Source organism: Myotis davidii, unplaced genomic scaffold (genome assembly GCF_000327345.1).
Source record: "Myotis davidii unplaced genomic scaffold, ASM32734v1 scaffold225, whole genome shotgun sequence".
Classification (NCBI taxonomy): Eukaryota; Metazoa; Chordata; class Mammalia; order Chiroptera; family Vespertilionidae; genus Myotis; species Myotis davidii.
Genome location: NW_006296222.1, coordinates 1,988,671 through 2,004,301, shown reverse-complemented (window position 1 = coordinate 2,004,301; position 15,631 = coordinate 1,988,671). Strand labels below are relative to the sequence as shown.

General features: G+C 36.8%; 1 pseudogene; it reads right to left on the bottom strand.

Annotated features, from left to right (window-relative positions):
- LOC107184285 overlaps positions 1-12,797 on the bottom strand; it is a 23,071-nt pseudogene extending 10,274 nt beyond the window's left edge.
- Positions 12,798-15,631: the final 2,834 nt, after the last annotated feature.

Here is a 15,631-nt window from a genome sequence, read left to right as displayed (position 1 = left end):
ACATTATGGGAAAATATGCTACTTAAAGTGTTACTAAATACTTTTTAGGTGTGTTATGAAATACAATTTTATTTTAATAATGCTCCTAGTATGACTACTGAAAAGTAGATATATAAAAATAGAAAAGCATATAAAATTGACCAAAAAGAAAAAAATACACTATTTTTTTTTTTAACAGAGGAGTGTGAATAATTAGGAAAGTTTCTAGACTAGAAGATTAGTTGAATTGCTGTGTTGGAATTTCTTATTGTTTTCTTAAATTAGAAGTTATATGAGGTTTTAAAATGTATTCTCTATTCTAATAATATTTTATTAGGTATCTGTTTAATAATGAACTCTACTAAAAATAGGAAGATACATTGTCTAGATAAATACACTATAGTAAAAAACTTGCACATATTTCTTAACATTGTAAAGAATAGAGTTTTTATGGTGGAGGTTGAGAATAAAGGAGTGATAAATGGTAATGGAAGGAAACTTGACGTGGGGTGGTGAATACATAATACAGTATACAGAGGATGTGTCATAAAATTTTACCCCGAAACCTATATAATTTTATTAACCAACTAGGGGCCCACTGCACGAATTCATGCACCTTGAAAGGAACTGTGGGCCATGAGGCTGTGGTAGGTACAGGGGCTGGTCTCGGCCCATCCTCCACACCCCATCCAGCCCTTTCTGCTGTGCTCCTTGGTCCCCTGAATGCCAGCAGCTCTGCTCCCACCACTGCCCCCGCCACCATTGGCGCCACTTGCATGCACTGATGGCGCTGGTCCCCCTCACACCTGCTGAAGGCACAAAGTGAGTGGGGCCGTACCAGCAGCAGGTGTAAGCAGGGCCAGTGCCCTCAGTGGGTGCAAGTAGCAGCTGCTGTCCCCATCGCCCCTCAGGAGCACAGGTAGGTGGAGAAGCTCTTAGGGGTGATCAGGGCCAGCAGCCACCACTTGCACACACTGATGGCACTGAGCGATTGGGACCGGCCCCGGGCACTGGCAGCAGGTGTGAGCAGTGGCTCTGGCGCTGGCTATAGATGTGAGTAGTGGCTGCTGGCCCCGATTTCCCCTCAGGAGCAGGGGGAGGTAGAGAAGCCCTGAGGGGTAATTGGAGCTGGCAGCTGCCACTCGCACCCGCTGACAGCGCCGACCATTCAGGGCCAATGCTGGGCACTGACAATGGGTGTGAGCAGCGGCTCCGGCGCTGGCAGTGTGTGTGAGCAGGACCAGTGTTGGCAGCAGGTGCAAGCTCCGAGTGGGACCGCGGCATGCGGGAGCAATGGATTTTCAGTAACCACCAGAGACTCGCCCCGATGATAGTGACTGGTGCCCCACCTTGTTCCGGCATCCCCGCTCACCTGCTCAACCATCCTGCCACAGCCACTGCCCCCCATGTTCCATACACATCCCCTGGTGGTCAGCGCACATCATAGCGACCTGTTGTTCGGTTGTTCCGGTTGTTCCGCATTTGGTCTATTTGCATATTAGCCTTTTATTATATAGGATAGCACCCCAATAAATTCAATTAAAAAAGAATAAAGTTTTTATAAAAGTCCTGGCTTTGGTAATCACTACAGTTGTTGATTGCTTTATGATAAAGAAGTATAATCATTGTCATCATTTCCATTTTCAATTTGGCTGAAAATACAAACTTCTCATTTGTCCAGTAACTTTCCCCTGTCTTTCTTAAAATATTGGCCTTTCAGAAATTGTAGAACCATATTTTTTTGACAAAGAATACACAGGAGGAAAATATTTGCCATATAGTGTTAATATAATAGTATCCTATATAATAAAAGGCTAATCTGCAAATTGTCCCCTTGGCAGTTCAACCAACCAGGAGTTCAACTGCTCGCTATGATGTGTGCTGACCACCAGGGGGCGGCACAAAATGAAAGAAGGCCCCGACCGGCAGCCAGGGAAAGGAAGGCCCCAGCCAGCAGCCAGAAGGGACCCTACCCGTGCACGAAATTCATGCACCAGGCCTCTAGTAAAATATATTTCACAACAGAGTAAAAAGCAAATACATAACGCAGTAAGAACATACATGAAAATGTCAATAAATAATTTACAGAGGAAGAACAAAAAGGGCCCTAAATGGATAAAAATATGCTCTACCTCCTTAAAAATTACAGAAATGCAAATCACAGTAATAATAGGATACAATTTCCCATCCATCAAATTAGCGAGGGTTTTCAGAAAACAGGCCCACATATTGAGTAATGTCATTGTTAATGTGATTTCTAAATGTTAACACAGAATTTTATACCCAGAAATATATCTTAATAAAGAAGTTCATATAGTCATGATGAATGTGCTCTTTAGCCTGTCCTGGCATTTTCAACTTCAGCTATTGTATTCATTTCTAGAATTTCTATGTAGTTCTTTTTAAAAAATACTAGGTTATTTCTCTTACTTTCTGTTAACTCATGTTATTCTAAATGTTGTCTTTTATTTTTTGGAGGGCACAGTAAGTGCAATTATTTTTTAATCTGTTTCTTTGAATTCTAATATTGAATGTATTTCCGAGTACTTTTCTACTTTTTGTTTTCTATAGTGGTTGTTCATTATTCCTTATTTCTAATGTACTCAACTCTATTGTTTTCTTAGAGCTACTCATTTGTTTTTAAAGAAAATTATTTGTTGGAATTCTATGATTCCTAAGATGAAAGCTGTCTTGTTTTCAAAGAGGTATTTGATCTTCCTCTACCAAGCACCAGAGTCACCCACTATGGCCTCTTAGCATCCACCCCACCTTGAGGACACAACCTGGAATTTAATGCTCTCTTTCATTTCCTTTGAATATATCAAAAACAAAAGCATATACAGCCTGGTGACTATCTTTAATAATACTGTATTATATATTTAAAAGTTGCTATGAGAGATTTTAAAAGTTCTCCCCATACACAAAAATAATTGTAACTGTGTGAGATGATGGATGTGTTAATTAACCATATTTGCTAATCATATATATTAAAAAGCATATATTTAGTCAATGTGGCAAATGCTCCCAGGAAATAATAAAGTTTCAGATTCCAATGAATCTTCTGGGTTCCAAATATCATTTAAATTCTTTCAGATGTCCATTACCTAGTTAGTTGCGTATTAATGCTATGTAACATTCACAGTACTTCAGTCACATAAAGAAATAAGCACATATTGCTCATGTTTCTGGGGTGGTCAGCTAGGCAGCTCTGAGGATCTTGGTGGGGCTTGGTTAGTCATGCAGAAGGTGGTCTCGGTTGGCGAGACTGGCGTGATTTGATGCCGCTTTTCATGGTTCTTGGTCTCTCCCTGGGATTAAATAGCACTAGCCTGGGTATGACACTACTGACTATCACAGAGAATATGAGTGAGAAATTAAAACACATAAGCACTTTTCAAGCTCTTGCTTGCAACATGCTTGCCAACATTCCATTGGTCCAAACAAAGCCACATAGCAGAACAAAAAGCAAAGTGGGTGCTATCAACATGAGAAAGGGTGTGAAGAATGGGCTATTGTTAAAAAATATATTTTATTGTTTTTTTATAGAGAGGAAGGGAGAGGAATAGAGAGTTAGAAACATCAGTGAGAGAGAAACATCAATGAGCTGCCTCCTGCACACCCCACTCTGGGGATGTGCCCACAACCAAGGTACATGCCCTTGACCAGAATTGAACCTGGGACCTTTCAGTCTGCAGGCCGAAGCTCTATCCACTGAGCCAAACCAGTTAGGGCTATTTTTTTAAAATTTAATACAACTCAGTAGTTTCTTACTATCATGTCAGTTCTGTAATGCCAGTAAGGAGGTTGTTGTTTTTATATTTACCCAATATTTTTGCTGTTTTCTTTGCTATAGATGGTTCACATACAATAGCCTAAGAGAACAGAGGCTGTTTTAATGAACTTATCTTTAAAAATTTCTATAATTCCTAATCTGTTTTAACATTTGAGGCAAATGCGTATATATATATATATATATATATACACATATATATATATACATATATATATGTGTATATATATATATATATAAAGCACATGTAATGTCACAGTTACAGGTGGATGAATTGATTTGAACAAACAGTGATGTAAAATGGTAGCATTTTTTCTGTTGTTAGAATTATTTAATAGATTATTTTTTCTTATAATAATAATCTAATAAAATGAAAAAGTTATGAGCCATCCTTTACTAAAACATCTAGAAGAAACTACTGCAGATAGGTTTTTGAAAAATAATGAGATACCGCCATTTGTGTTTTTTATAAGCTGTTTTCATTTCCCTTCAAAATATACTGAGGGGGAAAAAAAAGGACACATATGTAATACTCTTTGTAATACTTTAAGCAATAAAACAATAAAAATAAATAAATAAATAAAACACTGAAAACTGACTTTCAAAAAATATATATATACTGAGGAAACTTTTTCAGGTCTACTAAATAATTTTTAAAGGTAAGTTGTTTTTTCTTCTATTACCTATCATAATTTATTCAGCCAAATACCTATTTTTAGACTGGTTGGCTCTACCTTTTTTTAACATTATAAATAATGCAACAAGGAATATTCATATAGAATTTTATGTTCTTTGTACTAATTTCTAGGATAAATTCCTGAATTAGATTAAATTGATTGAAGTTTATACCCATTTTCTAGGATGTTATACATATTTTTATATTTGCCTCTCCACAGGTTACATGCTTATTGCACACTCTAGAAATGACCGAAGACCACTCCTATGAGAATAGAAAAAGTATATTTATTCCGAACTTCCTGTATCAGGGAGGCAGTCCCTAGCACTTGTACTTGGCAGAGACTTAGAGGCAGTCAGGTGAGTGGGAACGTTTTACAGTGAAAGGAAGGGAAGGTTTCAGGTACACTCTAAGGGAGGTCATTGGCATGGGAAACTGGAGGGAGGGTAACTAGAAGCAGGGCATCTTATGTGACTGGCTTGGGGGCATATTTGGTATCTCTGGTTGGTCCTGAGTGGAAGCAAAGAGAATAAAACCCAAACTTGTTCAAGTCTTGAGTATTCTGGGCCAGTTGCTACAGAGGTTTGGCGTTTTGGTCTGGTTGTGGTTTGGATCCCTGGACTTTTTATGTTGATTAGGGTTCTTTTGCCCTATACAGTCTTGCTATTGCTCAGTTGTATATCTGGTCTTTTAATACTGAAAGAACTATCTAAGAACTAAATGACTAATTTGCATTCTGGTTTTATTTATTTCAAAAAACTTACTTTTAAAAATTAAATGTTTGTTGTAAAGTTCTTAGCAATATACTTTATTAATAGCAAATACCAGCTACAAACTACTTATGCATTACACTTTAACTTCCTGAAATAGTGAAGTCAGCATATTAATTCTTATAAAGATTCAATGGCCTTCACTTGCCTACACGGTTGTCTCAGTTCAGGCTTCTATAAGAGAATACCTCAGACTGGGTGGCTTCTAAAGAACAGAAATTGATGTCTCAGAGTTCGGGAGACTAGGATGTACAAGGTCAAGGCCTCACCTGGCTCAGTGTCGGGTGAGAGCTGCGTGGTTCACAGCCACTCTCCCTTTATGTCTTCACATGATGGAAGAAGCCAGGGGGCTCTTTGGATTCTCTGCTATGAGGACTCTAAGCCCATTCACAAGGGTTCCAGCCAAATGCCCTACATCACCTCCATCGGCTCCACCACTCAATACCTTGGGGCTTAGGTTTTAAACATAAGAGTTTGAGAAGTCTGCCACACTCACGATAGCAATGACGATGTGAAAATCTTTAACTGATACTGAAACTTACATTTTCTGTCCCTAATGTGTACTTCCCAGACTCTTCTGCCTATTTGTAAACTCAACCCATAAATCATTACTTACTCATTATATCTGCACAATTCACTATACTTCAGAGAAACTTTATTTCTGACTCTGTTTAGATGATTTGATCTTTTCCTAGAATTCTTCCTTCTTTTCTATGTGAATTCTACACTTCAAAACTCACTTCATTTCTATGTTAAGATCCGTTGCCATTAGACACTTAACTGATTTTTTAATTGTACTTGATATCACTACTACTAACTGATACATCTGCCAATTTTTTTTCTGTTTATCTTCTTTGACCACTTCAATTTTATGCAAAGGCAAGTACTAATAAAGTGTTTGTTTTTGTTTTCCTAGTGAAAATTACTTAACTTCAGGGTTGTAGTGCTTCTATTTTTATAAAAGAATAATGCTTCAAATTTCCTTTCAGAGAGATGAGAATGAGAATATTTAAAAATTATCTGTTTCTGGAGAAAGTATTAGATAGTGAATAATATTGTTGGTGAAAAACATGAATAAATATTGGAAAATGATAAAGCTTTCACATTTTTATAGCAAAAAAATTGAACTAATATCAGCAGTGTTATTCTCATGGCGCATTTCCTATGATGTATCAAATAGGGAACAAGTCATGGCTTTTGCCTGACAGAAATGCCTTTCTTTTCCAGATTTTGATGAGCTCAAAGTGCAGAGCAAAATTGCTTATATTACTTCTCTCTCTACTTTCTGCGACTTTTGAAAAAAATCTACAGATGTATTGTCACATTGTTGGCATTGGAATTGCCTACATGATATGAATTTCACTTTTGTGCTGCACTAAAAAATTCATAAAATATGCAGTGAAACATTTCTCTTTCAGAACAGAGGTGGGTAGTTGGGAAGAAGAAAGTGTAAAGTTTTATTTCACATAGTGTACACTTAGAGTAGGAGCCAGAAACACACAGCAGGGTAAGAAATTTTGAAAGCAAAGTTTGTCACTAGGAAGCTATGTGCTGTCTGTGTTGTCAGTAACAACCCAAGGCAATGTCTTACAGAAAGAAATAAGAGCAGCAATGCATCTCAAAGGAACAAAACAGAACTTTAAATGTTCATTATAACATGTTAGATTAATTCAGAGAAACAGCATTGTCTGTGTTTGCTTTACTAATATTAATTTCTAAAAGCATGTTAAATGAAATACAACCTATCGTTAAGTGCAAGTGCAATTAATAAATAGTTTTATTCCTCGATGGACAAAAATACTTTGTACTTTTAAAATATTTTCTTAACATTTAAAACTATTATGTTTTTAATCACTATTGATTTCTGTTTTGAAATGAAGTATTGAGAAATCATGGTTTTCACAGTTTTTTTTAAAGTTTATCTTTATTGTTGAAAGTTATACAGATGTCCCTTTTTCCTCATTGACCCCTTTGAGCCTGCCTCCTCCCTCCACCCCAGGCCTTCACTACACTATTGTCTGTGTCCCTGGGTTATACATATATGCATATAAGTTTCACTTACAGTTGTTATTTCTGAAAAACATATCATTTATACCAAAAGACTCAAATGCTAAAAAGAATAATGCTTTTCCCCCCTATTTATTTTAAATTTTAAAAACACTGTTCAATACTTTCTAGGACACTTTTGATATTTATTAGTTTTATAGACTATTATTACCAGATACAAAAGACTAAGATGTTTCTCCCTGAAAAAAAAAAGATGAAATGGTTCTCACTTATTACTTTTTTATTTTTTTACTTTATTTTTTAAAAATATTTTTATTGATTTTTTACAGAGAGGAAAGAAGAGGGATAGAAAGTTAGAAACATCAATGAGACAGAAACATCGATCAGCTGCCTCCTGCACACTTCCTACTGGGGATGTGCCTGCAACCAAGGTACATGCCCTTGACCAGAATCGAACCTGGGACCCTTCAGTCTGCAGGCCGACGCTCTATCCACTGAGCCAAACCGGTTATGGCTTATTATTACTTTTTTAAATTTGAAAAATGATGTTTAATTAGTAGCTCAAACATCAAGGTCAAAGTAAACTTTTTTAAACTTTTATTTTATTATTTTGTTGTTAATCGTCTTCTGGAGATATTTTTTTTCATTGCTTTTCAGAGAGAGTGGAAGGAAGGAGGAGAGAAAGAAACATCAATGTGAGAGAGACACATCAACTGTTTGCCTCCTGTACACACTCCACTGGGGGCCGGGAGCAAACCTGAAACCCAGGTATATGCCCTTGATTGGGAAACGAACCCGAGACCCTTCAATCCTTGGGCTGGCACTCTAACCACACATTGGCCAAAGGCTTTTTTTACTTTTAAAATATCTTTTACTTTTTAAAAATCTACATAAGTAGTACATGTCTATGATAGCGACTTGGAACAATACAGAGATACACAAACTTTTAAAAAATTGCCCACAACCCCTTTGTTCAGAGGTAGTCATTATTAAACATTATTTTAACAAAACTGTTTTATATGACATAATTGAATATCTTAACAGAATGGATTAGGACCTTTAGTTTAGCATAAATAGGATTTTGTAATTCTGATTGCATTGAAGGTATGAAAAATTTACTCTGCACTGCTGAAAAATCCTTCCAGATGAAAAATCCCATGCGATAGAATTAGCATAACATGTAATTTGTCTTATAAACCAGGACACTTTGGGAGTGAGTGGAGCACTAACTAGATAGGATGGTGAGCCATCTGGAGCAAATGTGGACCACTCCAGGTCCAAAAGTGGACACAGTCAGAATAAGAGTTCACCCTCAAAGAATGCACATTGAACTCTTCCCCACATCCCCAACCAATCAGTTTTTAAATGAATCCCTTCTCTGTTAATAGGCATATATACATTCTAGTAAAATTCTAGATAGGACCTTTGTAAATTCAAGAGTATCATCTCAGACCTCACGGGGGGAGGAGGTGATGGAGGGTGGGGATGCCTTGCACACCTTCCAGAGGGCACGTTGATACTGGCTTTATTGAAGGCCTCTACTTGTCACTTAGCATCATATTTAATATTAAATGTGATGACACTCAGTTCTTGTCAAACAGCGTTTCTACATGTTTTGAAGCAACGTTTGCTACTACTCAGTTTCTGTGGCTGCACTGCTATAGAGAATGCAAAAGTGGAGTTTGAAATTTTAAGAATAATATCTGGATTATAAAAGTTCAAAATAAAGATTAGAAAAATCAAATCCAATGAAAACAGGCTCTTTCACTTTTGTTGAAACCGAGAGAAATAAAAAGGAGCTAAGATCAGTACGTTGGGTTAGATGATATTATGGTCACAGAGGACAAACTTGAGCTACTTGAGTACAGATTTAGTTACATTTTTTTCCCATAGAGAATTCTTCAATAAAAATATTCAAAAAGGAGTTCGAGTTCTAGGGGAAAAGTTCCATCCTCAGGCACTGAAATAAGTTTAAGAAATGAATCGGTTATTCATATTCAGGAAAACATGATCAAAGAATTCATCAAACATGATGAAAGACTAAGATGATTAAAGTGGGAAAAATTGGAATTCAGGAGCAGAGTACCAAAATAAGATGACAATTTACACATTTATCAAATCAGAATATGTTGCATGAAAAATAAAATGATAAAATGTATGGTTTAGGAGAAATTTAGAGAGGAACATCTCTAGTGGTTCTTATATATAAAAATCCATTTTATTCTTAGAAAATTACAACTATTAGAAAGTTCTTATTTACATTGCATGAAAATTTATCTTTTTGTAACTTATTTTTCTTGGTTTTCTTTCTTGAGGGATATTAAGAATGTTGGGCCTGCCCTGGCCAGTGTTGCTTGGGGGTTAGAGCACTGGCCCACACGCCAAAGGGTCTTAGGTTTGATTCCCAGTCAAGGGCACATACCTGGGTTACAGGTTCAATTCTCCCTATCCCACCCACATCAGGGCACCAATGATGTGCCTTTCTCATATCGAAGTTTCTCTCTCTCTCTCTCTCTCTCCCTCTCTCTCTCTCTCTCGCTCTCTCTCCTTCCTCCCTCTCTTTCACTCGCTCTAAAAAAAAAAATCAATGGAAAAAATATCCTTGGGTGAAGATTTCTTTTCTAAATGTTCAATCATTTGAAAATTCTCATTATTCTCACTTTGTCCTGATAAAAATGATCAATTTTCAATTATTTATTAAATTACATATTTATGTATTTTTATGAAAAATTACTTATTACCCATTAGTTGCAAAATATTTTTATACAGTTCATCACATCTCATTCCAGGACTGCAAATAAAATACAAAATATTATGTGATTAAAATAAGAATGTTTTCTTAAAAGCATAGAAGAAAGTTGTTCTTCAATGAGATCACTTTCAATTAAATACTACAGTACATTTTTAATATATGTTTATTCTAAATCACTGTATCATTTGTAATAAGGTTAATGTGCAAATCTGTGAATTTCACATAGTATGACATTCAAAATGGGTTCCTTTAATAGGAATTAACAAAAACGTACTCACTGCCATGATTCTGGACATCTGTATTTATTTACATCAAGCCAATCTTAATTGGAAAACATAAAAATAGCACAATGAAGCTCACATGCTGTTTAATTTTATTTTTGTTGCTGAGCTTGATGGTGCACAAAAGCTGCAATGCCTCTTAAAACAGGACGTTTTGCCAATGAATTCATGAAGTGGCAAGAAAGCTGAAGAAACGCGTTTTATTTATTCATCCTGAAAATGTATCAGTTATGTGTCTTTTTAAAATGAGAGCATCGATTTGAAAAGGCTAGAACTGTATCAAAACTTACATTTGTCTCAACACAAAAGCCTGCCTCGGATGCATCCTTCAGTTTCTTGTGACATCGCTAAGAGAGAGAACGCACGCACATCGGAAAGCTCTTTGGGAAACCACATGCCTGGGAATTGTCAGGGTGGTTCCTGCGGAAGCACCGAACCAATGCCTCCATAACAGGACTCACTTACTCCAGACTCGCTGATACTCTTTAACTATTTCATACCGGGTCATGGAGGAATCGGCCACTGTTATTTCCCTTCCACGTACCAGCAGTTGCTGTTGTACCTTCAGTAAACCAGCTCTTCTGTGCAAGTATCAAATATCATGAAAGAATGCTATGAGCCCTCCTACAAACTCAGTATCTTCAAATGGTGAAACATTTCTATGCCAAGTCAGACTTCAACTGAAAGGAAAATCTCGTTACTCTGCATAGAGGGAGCGCCTGCAGTTTTGGGCAGCACGTCTGAACGTGTGAGTTTAGGGAACAGACATTCCACAGGCATCCTTGTGACTCACTGGCTTCCGTATCTGTGAGTATTTGCATCAAAAACTTTGCGGACATGTTTTCCCCATTGCCCTGAAAGTTGTCAATTTCATCAGAGACAGGTTTGAATAGGCAACTGTTCGAGGAGTATATATCTAAATAAAGAAAAATAGAATAAAATAAGAAGTCCTTTTTTACTACATGAATGAACTTTGGCTTTTAGTGGATATCTCAAAGATTGATTAGATGTTAAACATTTCTTTAAGGGAAAATAACTGCCTTTTGGGGTAAGCTAAGGTTAAGTTTGCTTACCCAGAAGGTAAAACAACAGAAAACAAAATGATTTAAACATAGAAGTTTATACTTCCCTCTTACGTAAGAGAGTTCAGATGTAGACAGTCTAGAGCGGCACGGCATCTGCGTTAAGGACCTATGATTCTGACTTTCTGCCTCACTACCTCAGTCCGTTGTTTCTATCCTCACAACGCCCTCAGGAGTCGAGATGATTGAGTCAAGTCTGAGATTCAGCTTCTGAGAAAGATGAGAGACAAATTGGCAAAACGATTTCCTTCAGCTATATTTTAGGTAACGTTCCTAGAAGTCCCACACAACATGTATGTCAGTGAGCAGAACTTAGTCACATGACCATAGCCAAGCTATAAAGGGGACTGGAAAATCTAGTCCGAATTGTATGAAATAATGTCTCTAGGAAAATAGTTAGGTATCTCTTACTAAGGATGAGAGGAAGAAATGGAAGTTGGGTTAAACAATTTGTTGGATGCATTTCTTCCTAGTTTAATGGGTGGATATTTTTGTGTGAATGAGGTTATTTAGTAGTTTTCATTCAAAGCACTGCAGTCTTTATTACAATTATTACAAGGAAAAAGTGTAAGCAGGGCCAACTGTGTAATTTGTGGCGCCCACTGCAATATGAAAATGCAGAGTTCCTTGTTCAAAAAGCAGGGGGAACAAGGAATCTATCTTTTTTATTTCTTCTGCAGTCTCTCTCTTAAAATGTCACGGTGTTTTTATTTGTTTTTTATTTGTTTTTATTTTCTTAAAGTAAGGCCCAATCTACTACTCTCAATGAGCAGGTTGGTAATATATACCACTACCAACATTTTTAGATTGTGTTTTCCAGAGGCACACCCTGGTGTGAATGTCCCAGAGAAGCATGGGAGGAAAATGGACAAATTGGGCTGTAATTGAAGGAATCCAAATGAAATTTTCAAAGTTCTCATGGGAACTTTGTCTCAAATGCTCTGGAATTCTCTTGAGCCAGCGCTGGTCACACCTCTGATTTGTCCTGATTTGACAGGCCAGCAGGAGAGCCAGAAAATTTATAATTCATACCTTCGCACTTGCCAGTCATCAGTTAAGGGAGTCCCCCAGCCCCAGCACATACATTCCTGAGCACTCAGGGATGTTGACTCGGGCAGCCTGAAGAGAGCCCTTCAACAAATAGAGGGAGGTGCTGGTTGTAAGGGAGAAAGCACTCAGAGCCAGGGCATGGCTAGACTAAAGCTGAATTGTCCTCTAAAACTAAAGTATTCTAAAAGTTGATTATTTGAAGGAATCAGGGTAATGCTCTATAAATCCTGTAGTTTCTATAAGGACTTCTGCAGCCTGAATGCATTGTCTTTTTTGTTTTTCTCCTGAACATGAGAAAATAACATGACAACTAAGTGTTTGCACTAGAGAGTCTGATAGATCTGAGACAAATGCTGGCTTTACTTATTATTTTCATGTTTGAGGGAAATTACCTACCTTCTGTAAGTCATGGGTACGTCATATACCTCTTCCAATAAGAGAGAGTAATATAACCTATCTCATCAAATTTTCCAACCTACTAGAGTGTCTGGCACATTGTTAACACATAAAATGTTATCTTATATAAAAATACAAATTTAGGACATATAGAAAAGCATAAATAAGAGCACCTTTTTAAAAATAAAACACAGAAAAGTACTGTTCACTTTCTGATTTCTCTGCTACATGAATGTGTAAAAACACACAAGCACAAAGATGGCTCCTATCATATATACTGTATTCTAAACTACCATTCCTTCTTACAAGTATGTCAGGTACTAGATATTCTATTGAAGACATGCTTATCAGTGGATATACATTATTACATGATATAAACATATTATAATTAAATTTAGTCTGTTTCCACACAAATTTACATGCATTCTAATATCTATCTGTGATATGAACATCATTGTATATAAGGTAATCTGAGACGTGGAACTGGAAGGTTAAAGGACTGAACATATTAAAATCTTTTGACACATGGTGCCAAATTGATTTCCAGTATTGAGCAAAAGGTGTTCTAATCTCTCATTTTAAAAGGATTATTCCAGTCACTGTGTAGGCATAGGAGGGCAAGGGAAGAGGTAGGCATGTGCGTTAGAAGAGTATTTATTAAACTTTAATGTGCCTGTGGTCACGGCAGATCATTAAAATGCAGGTTCTACTTCAGTAGTTTGTAATGGGCCGTGACCCTGCATGTCCAGCAATCCCCAGGTGATGCTGCCTGCTGGTCTGTGAACCATGTTCTGAGTGGCAACAATTAGAGGACAGTTTTGGTAAATGAGAGAGAGAGATCATGGTGGCTTAGGTCAGACATAGCGATGGAAGTGTATGTATTCAATGTATTTTGAAGGTAAGGCTCACAAAACTGAGAGAAGACTGAATGATGTCTTTTCACCCTTTGATCTGAGCCACTGGAGGAATGGAAGTGCCGTTAATGCAGATAGGAAACGTAACGGGAGAAGAGATGAGGGGGTGGGCTGTCAAAATTAGAGTTATTTTTTGCCGTATCAAACTTGAGTTGCCCAGTAGGCATCCCGGTGGCGATGTTAAGTAGAATTTGGAAAGGTAAAGGAGAATTGAGATAAGAGGTCAAAGACAGATAGATACATTAGAGAATTTAGCGTTCTAGAAATATGTGCCTATCTTAAAAGAAAGCGTGGCAATAAAAATGTCATAATTTCATTAGGCTTCTCAGGTTGGTGTGTATGTGTACACATGTGGGGTGTATAGGACAAGAATTGATGGTAAAACTTCCTTTCTCAGAGCTAAGCTGCTGTTTCACTTTATCAGTTTATTCAAAAAATAAGTGAGATAATTTTTAGTGATATTTTCTGTCATTTTTATTTAGAAAGGGGGATGCCCAAGGATATTTTTTCAGTGTGTCCTAGGGCATTGAGTGCGGTTTACCACAGAGGTTATATACTATGCTTTGTGTCCAACATCCTGGGTTTAGTAACTGCTCTAATACTTTAATACCTGAGTAAATCTAACAAAGTTAATTAACCTCTCTAATTCCCATTATTAAAATCGGTGAAAAAACAAGCTAATAGAAACAAAAACAAAACAAAAATACATGTTTTCTAAGATTATTAGGAGGATTAAACCAGAAAGTGCTCTTAAACTAATAATTAATACTTAATACATTAGGTTATGCCATGAATTAACTATATGTTTAATACATATTGGCTTTTAATAATTAGCTTATTTGTTCACTATATTAGAAATTATTATGTAAGAGAATTACATAGTTAATTTTTTGTGTTTCTTCCTTTGTAGGAAGGGATATATTAGATAATAAGTAATGGTGTGTAAAATCTTTTATGAAGCAAAATAAAAGATGATAAGAATTAACATATTTAAAGAAAAGAAGATGAAAAAAATATACCATGATAATTAACTCTGGAAAGAAATCTTCAATAGCTTTTTTGATATTGATTGGAAAAATGCAAAAGAAAAATAATTTTGACAAACATTTCAAGGAAATAAGAAGTTTTTAAAGGGATTTTGTAGTGCCTGGCCAGCATGGCTCAGTGGTAGAGTGTCGACCTATGAACCTGGGGGTCACAGTTCGATTCTCAGTCAGGACACATGCCCGGGCTCAATCCCCATTGTGGAGCATGCAGGAGACAGTCGATCAATGATTCTCTCTCATTATTGATGTTTCTATTTCTCTCTTCCTTTCTCTTCCTCTCTGAAATCAATAAAAATACTTAAAATAAGGATTATGTAGCATAAAAGGCAAGCTGCCAAGCTACATAAATTGAGATTTTCAAATTTTAAAAAAAGTCTAAGGCACCCTGGCCAATGTTTCTCAGTGGTTACAGCGATTCTCAACCTGTGGGTCGCGACCATCCTGCATATCAGATATTTACATATGATTCATAACAGTAGCAAAATTACAGTTATGAAGCAGCAATGAAAATAATGTTATGGCTGGGGGTCACCACAACATGAGGAACTGTATTAAAGGGTCATGGCATTAGGAAGGTTGAGAACCACTGGTAGAGCATCTGCCTACACATCAAAGGGTACCAGGTTTATTCCTGGTAAAGAGCACTTACCTGGGTTGCAGGTTGTATCTCCTTCTCCGGTCAGAGTGTGTTCAGGAGGCAACCAAATCAATGTGTCTCTCTCACATTGATGTCTCTCTCCCCCTCCCTCCCTCCCTCTCTCCCTTCCATTCTCTCTAAAAATCAATGGGAAAATATCTTTGGGTGAGGATTAACACAATAAGAAGTCAAAGGCAAAACCTTTAAGGAAAACATTTTTAATGTTATGATTGGGTAGGAATGAATTAAAA